Here is a 7,709-nt window from a genome sequence, read left to right on the forward strand (position 1 = left end):
ACCAGGTCTGGTGTATGTGGCTGGCACCTTAGCCGCTTGAGCTACAGGCGGCACCATGGCTACTGTTTTTGTTGCTGTTATCATTGTTGTTTTTGTAGGCCCAGGAGGGTTTGAACCCACCAGCCTCAGTGTATGTGGCCAGCACCCTAACCACTGAGCTATAGGCACCGAGTTGGTAATCATTCTTGTGGTTTCCCCCATGGGCATGGTGTTTGGAAATAAACCTTTCCCTTATTAATCTGCCATAATTGTGACTTGATCTTTCTGGGAACCAACCCAGAGAAAAGGGCAGATTTTGCCATGACCCCCATAATGGTAGTGAAAACTAACAAACTATCGTTAACCTGTACCAAGAGATGAGTCTCACAGGTGATCGAGAGAAAGAAGCCAAGACATTACTTCTATATACATAAAAGTAAAAAAAAGCCACACTACCTATTGTCTAGAAATAAATTAAAAGATAGTAAAACTTACTAAGAAAAGCAAAGAAAGAATTATCATAAAATTGGGATAGTGGTTGACCTCTTGTAGGGAAAGGGTTTCTAGGAGATAGTAAATGTTGTTTCTTCGCTTGGTATCCATGTTGTAATTATTATTTAAGCTGTATATGTACTAATGCCCTTTTATATTTATGAGTTATCTCACAAAAGAAATGAGTTACAACAAAAAATGAACTAGCTACTTGGGAGACTGAAGTAGGAGGATCACTTGAGGCTAGGCATTTAAGACCATCTTGTGCAACATAGTGAGACCCCATCTCTAAGAACATTTTTAAAAATTAGAAAAATGGCTCGGCGCCTATAGCTCAACCGGCTAAGGCGCCAGCCATGTACACCTAAGGTGGCGGGTTCGAATCCCCAGCCCGGACCCGCCAAACAACAATGACGGCTGCAACCAAAAAATAGCCGGGTGTTGTGGCGGGCGCCTGTGGTCCCAGCTACTTGGGAGGCAGAGGCAGGAGACTCGCTTGAGCCCAGGAGTTGGAGGTTGCTGTGCGCTGTAATGTCATGGCACTCTACCCAGGGGGACAGCTTGAGGCTCTGTCTCAAAAAAATAAAAATAAAAATAAAAAATAAAAATAAAAATTAGAAAAATGAAATTGTTGCAGGAAGACGAGACCCAATAGAAAGAGCACCCAAACACCATGTTTATAAGAGGAAGGGCTTTATTTCAGCTGGCAGAGCTTATGGCATAGAAAAATTTGAAATGGCCACACTCTCCGACTGGCTCGGTCTTTCCCTTTTTATCTCCAGTCAAAAAGTTCCAACCCACAGGGACCTTTCTCATTGGTCAGTTTGAATCAAGTGGGAGATGCTGTTCCAGTACCCACAGAACTACTAGGATTTCACAGAAGTGGAAATTTCCACATTCCAGGAAGTCAAAGTGTACAAATTCCCAAGAGCTGAATCACCACGGAGAGAACTCTGCAGGTGTATCCGTGGTCTCCTAGAGAAGACCTGTTCTCCTTAACCTCACCCTTCTCAGGTATCCTCTCTCAAAATGAATTATGGCACAATATGCTGTTTGCATTCAAACTCATCTTTCTTAAAACAATTCTTACAACATGGGAAAATGTTATGGGAATCATGGTGGAACTTGCCCTTTTCCCTCCAAAAGTTCATTGAAAGATCAACTCACAGTTAAAGCAGATTAATAAGAGCAGTGTTTATGTCCTAATACCATGGCCATGTGGGGAACCACCATAGCAATTACCCAATATCTTAGTGAGGGTTAGATACCTTTATAGATGCCTTTTTGAAGGGAGAGGGGAGAATGTGGAGTAAAGGTGCAGCAAGTGGTTCTTGGGAAGGATGAATAGATGAGTAAACAGACTGACTTATAAATGAACCTGAGAGACAGGTATTGTGTTTTAAATGATTTGGGCCAGGTCAGCTAGTATTCAGGGAGGAGGAAAGGAAGTCAGTTGCAAATAGAGGGAAAGCCCTTTCCAATGGTTTCTGATTGTGAGTGACCTTTAATTCAAAATATTCTTTATGTTGAGTAGTCATATTTGGGGGTTAAACGTCCTTCAATACTTACAGAGTTGAAAGAATAAAAACCAAGTTATAAAACTGTATGTATATTATGATCCTGGCTTAGAAGGGAATCTATATATCCACAAAGATCCATAGAGAAAAAACTGGAAAAACATTAAAAATGCCAACAGTGGCTCAGCACCTGTGGCTCAAGTGGCTAAGGTGCCAGCCACATACACCTGAGGTGAAGGGTTCGAATCCAGCCCAGGCCTGCCAAACAACAATGACAGCTGCAACCAAATAATAGCCAGGTGTTGTGGTGGGTGCCTGTAGTCCCAGCTACTTGGGAGGCAGAGGCAGGAGACTTGCTTGAGCCCAGGAGTTTGGAGGTTGCTGTGAGCTGTGATGCCACAGCACTCTACCCAGGGCGACAGCTTGAGGCTCTGTCTCAAAAAAAAAAAAATGCCAACAGTGATTATTTTCTTTTGTATACTCTTATATATTTCCCAAATTTTTATAATGAAGGCTTTAATTTTGTAATTTTAAATAGAGAACCAATAAATGTTAAATTCTCTGCAGAAATGTCTGAAATAAGACTTACCAAATTATTTCTGTCAATCATGATCCACTGTGGGAAGTGGAAACCACTCAAGGCATTTCCAGCACTAATACATTTAATAGAGGGGATTTAGGATGGCTGAAAAGATACCACAAATTTGGTGATTTAAACAACAGGAATTTTGTGTCTCAGTCCTAGAGGTTAGAAGTCTAAGATTAAGATATCAGCAGAATCAGTTCCTTCTAAGGGCTAAGAATCCCTTCCAGGCCCTTCTCTTTAGCTTGCAGATGGCCACTTCTCCCTGTTTTTTCATGCTGTCCTCCCTCCATGCATGTCTCTGTGTCTAAATTACCCCTTTTCTCTTTTCTTTTTTTGAGACAGAGTCTCACTAAGTCACCCTCTATAGAGAGCTATAACATCACCGCTCACAGCAACCTCAAACTCTTGGGCTTAAGCCATTCTCTTGCCTCAGCCTCCCAAGTAGCTGGGACTATAGGCATCCACTATGATGCCTAGCTACTTTTTTGTTGCATTTGTCATTGTTGTTTAGCTGGCTTGGGTTGGGTTTGAACCCGCCAGCCTCAGTGTATGTGGTTAGCGCCTAACTACTGTGCTTCGGGTGCCAAGCCTAAATTACCCTTTTTATAAGAACTATTTGAAAGGTCAAGGACCAAAAATAAAAGATTATTCCGAAACTTGAACAAAAGGAAATCAGAGTCCAGGTTCAGTGTGGACAGTGTGGCCTTTATTTCCACTCAGGTGTGAATGAGCTGAGTTCAGGAAAGGAGTCAGCATGTGGGTTAAGGTGGATGGGAATTTAAAGGGTGGGAGGAATAGCGATTGTACATTCATTCTTTCCTGGGTGGGACATTCATGCACTCATTTTTTCCTGGGCAGGTCAGTTTGGGGTGGGTTGGTTCTATTGGGGTAGGTCTCTACATTTGACTCTATCACTATTGTCATATTGGAGTATGGTCCAACCTGTTCCAGTATGACCTTATCTTACTTAACTAACAATATCTGTAATGACCCTATTTCCAAATCAGTTCCCATTCTGCGGTACTAGGGTGGTAGGACTCCAACATGTGAGTGTGGGAGAGAGGTGGACACAATTTAATTCATAACAGCATCATCCAAGGTTTTTACAAAAAGCAGTTATAATGGGAACAAAATAAATAAATAAATAAATCTGAGGTTCTCTGGAGATACATCATGGAGACCTGAATGAGGTGCTGTGCTAGGAGGTGCCTTCTGGAGTCAGAGACCCTCAGGGGGCATGACTGAGGCCAAAGATTGGCACTAGGTGCCCAGACATCGGTCTTCTGAAAATTCTCTTCAAAGTGATCACTTTGTTGGCAGCAGGATCCAAGAGCCAACATAGAAACACACCTGTTCTCTCCCTTATCAAAGGCACAGAAGGCCCCTGGTCTGTCCCTCCCCTCTTTTTCTGTTTTCTGGTTGAGTCCAGTATCACCTGGGTGGACTCATCTTGGAAGGGAAGAAGAAACCAGTCCCTGGGGCTTGACGCACACACACTTCTTTATCATTCTGGGTAGAGCTGGTGTGGAGACTTGGAGCACATTCAGAGTGCAGAGAGAGGTCCCTGAGAAACTGATCTTACCTCATCTGGCAAAGTGTGGCCAGAGAGCAGGGCTGTATGTCTGTCTTTCTCCCACAGATGCCACTATGTCTCTGGACAAGAACTGGCCCTCCAAGCTTCAATGGCTCCAGAAATGGCTCTCATGAGGCTGGTTCTAGGAGGGCCTTGCTGTCACTCCTCCCTGCCACGTCTGTCCCCTTGGATGATAAGGGTCAGTAGCAGCTGTAGGCTGGGAGCAGAGCCATATTGTTCCCAGGGAGGGTTTCTTGTTTCCCTCCTGGCAGATGTTGGCTGGGACAGAGCAGATGCCTTTGTCCCTGCTTGTCACTTAGAAGCTTGGATCTGGTCCCTGGCCCGGCCCCAGAGATACCTGCTGGTTTCCTGCAGCGGAAGAAGCTAAAGTGTTCTTTTTGTTTCCTGATGGTCCTGCTGCAAGACACTTGGCTCAGGGTGACTGCAGGAGAGTAGGCTGGAAGCAGCTTACTCCTCCCTTTCCATTAAGAGGGGGCTGCTGGCTGGGCTGGCAATGGGCCTGAGATCAGTGGGTTTCTGTGCAGGACTGCTCTGGAGATCATTCACCCCATTCTGGAGATCGTTCACCCCATACCCGTCATCTTTTGTTCCTCTTCATTCCCTTCTTCCTCTTAGTCATATGGGCAGGAAGGCTCTAGAACCTCTGTGCACACCACCGCAAACTTTCCACTTGCATCCTGCTGCCCACTCCCGGCCCAAAACTTTCAATGGCGCCCTGTTGCTGATAGCAGTGCTTCTCAGACTGTGGCATGATCTCATCTGCCTGCAGATTGTGAAAGATCAGCCCCTCTTAGGTTCCATCTTGGGACCCAGCAATCATACCACTGTGGTAGAACCCAAGGACCTGACTCTAATTCCCTCTGCAGGTGGATTTTTTTTTTTTTTTTTTGCTTTTCAAATTATGATAAAACACACATAAAGTTTACTACCTTAACTATTTTTAAGTGTGCAGTTCAGCAATATTAAGTGCTATTATGGACTGAATGCTTGACTCTCCCCCTCCTCCAAATTCATATGTTGAAGCCCTAATCCCTAATGAGATGGTATTAGGAGATGGGGCCTTTGGGAGATGATTGGAGTTAGATAATGTCATGGGGTGGGGCCCTCGTGAGGGGGTTAGCACCTTCATAGGATAGGCAGAGAGAGAGCTTGCTCCAAGCATGTGCAGTAAGGAAAGGCTATGTGAGCCCTGAAAGGTTTGGGACCCAAGGATAAAATCATTCCAAGATGCAAAACGAAAGGAAGATGGAGATCCAATTCATGCAATTAAAGTGGCTTTTATTCCACCTGGAGTGCAGGTAGGGTGAGATTCCTGACTAGGGAGAAAACCACAAGTGGGCTATGGCGGACAGGGATTTAAAGTGTTAGGACTGCCAGGACTGGTGGCATTCCTATTTCCTGGGAGGGACATGAGTGTGACCCTTCCTGGGCGGGCCATGAACCTGACCCTGTGTGGGGTGGGAGGCAAGTTTATTTGGGCAGGTATCTGATTCTATCAAGCGCACAATAGGAAGGCAGCTGTCTGCAAGTCAGGAAGAGGGCCTTCATCAGATCCCAGCTGTGCTGGCACCTTAATCTTGGACTTTTAGCCTACAGAACTGGGAGAAAATGCATGTGTGTTATTTAAGCCACCCAGTCTATGATGTTTTATTATAGCCACCCATAATGACTAAGAAACCACATTCACATTGCTGTTCTACCTTCACTGTATCCATTCACAGAGCTTTTTCATTTTGCTGAACTGAAAGTCCATACCTATTAAATAATTCCCTCAGCCCCTGGCATCCACCATTCTACTTTGTCTCTATGAATTTGAGTATTCCAGGTACCTCTTAAAAGTGGAATCAAGCATATTTGTTCTTTTGTGACTGGCTTATTTCATTCGGCATAATGTCCTCAAGGTTCAACCATGTTGTAGCAGAATTTCCTTTGTTATTAAGGCTGAATGATATTGTATTGTATGTATATTTCTTCACTCTTTTGGCTATTATGAATAATGGTTCTATGAATATGGCTGTGCAAATACCTCTTTGAGATCCTGCTTTCAATTCTTTTAGGAATATACCCAGAAATGGAATTGCTGGATCATATGGTCGTTTTATTTTCAATCTTTTGAGGAACCATCAGGCTGTTTTCCATAGAGGCTGCACCATTTCACATTCCCACCAGCATTCACAGGGGTTCCCATTTCTCCACACCCTCACCAATACTTGCTACTTTCTTTTTTTTTCCCTTATAATAGACATCCTAATAGATGGGAAGTGGTATCTCAGGTGGTTTTCATTAGTATCTCCCTAATGATTAGGGATGTTGAGCATCTTATTAGTCATTTGTATATCTTTTTTTGAGAAATGTCTATTCAAGTCCTTTGCTTATTTGTAAATCGGGGTGTTTGGTTTTTGTTGTTGAGTTGTACCCACAGTTGATTTTGACAGAGGCAGAGTGAAAGAGTATTGGATGGTGGGCAGCACCTGTGGCTCAAAGGAGCAGGGAGCTGGCCCCATATGCTGGAGGTTGCAGGTTCAAACCCAGCCCCAGCCAAAAAAAAAAAAAAAAAAAAAAACTGCAGAAAAAAAAGTACTGGATGGAGAGGTAGAGTCCTCTGTGGCACGGCCCTGCCACACATTCCATATCTTTTCCTTTTTTCCCCAGCGAGGACACTTTGATCTGGGTGGTAGCTTCCGTCTTGGCCTTCTGTTTCTGCCACAGCAACAGCCTGAACTGCTGTGGCAGACTGACTTTCTTTTCTGCACATAATCACCTTCCTCCATCCTGGTGGGATTATGGGTCATGGTGTGTCCCTGCTCCTGGGCACAAGGATGGCACATGACCCAGACTTGCCCAGCACTACCTCTCACATCACCCCAGCATCAGGGGCTGGCTGAAGGGGTGGGTCTGGGATCCAGGCCAACCAGGCCTTTAGGTGGCTATTAGAGAACTGTCTCTTTCTGCTTGGCTTTCCAATCTGGGACGATAGAAGCCTGGGCTCCTGGTAGCCTCTTCCTTGATGACATAACCCTTCTTCAGGAAGTAATAAAAGGTTTATACACAAATGAAAGGTAAATCAGGGGAAAGACAGTGAAGAGAGAGAATGATATCATTACTTGAGCTGCTGAATCCAGCCATACCTGAAAGCAAGTCCCCCTTGGACATTAGAGCTGCATAAAGATTGATTTCACCCCTCCTTTTTTCCCTGTTTTTGCTATCCTTGTCTGAATTGGTTTCTATTGCTGCTAATAGAAAACATCATGACTAAAGCCAATTTCCAAATCCCCCATCCCTTCCTGTGTCCGTCTGCCCCTGCTCCTACTTTTCATCTCATCTTGTTCATGTCTGTCTCTGAAGGACTGCTCCCTGCAAGAACCCCAGTAGTCAGGGGTTGGGAAGACAGCTTTCCAGGTGTTCTTTTATTTATTTTTATTTTATTTTATTTTTTTTTGGCTGGGGTCAGGTTTGTACCCACCACCTCCAGTATATGGGGCCGGGGCCTACTCCTTTGAGCCACAGACACCACCCTCTTTTTTTCTTCTTTAACAGTATA

This window comes from Otolemur garnettii, unplaced genomic scaffold, assembly GCF_000181295.1.
Source record: "Otolemur garnettii isolate 467f Iridium unplaced genomic scaffold, OtoGar3 scaffold00029, whole genome shotgun sequence".
Taxonomy (NCBI): Eukaryota; Metazoa; Chordata; class Mammalia; order Primates; family Galagidae; genus Otolemur; species Otolemur garnettii.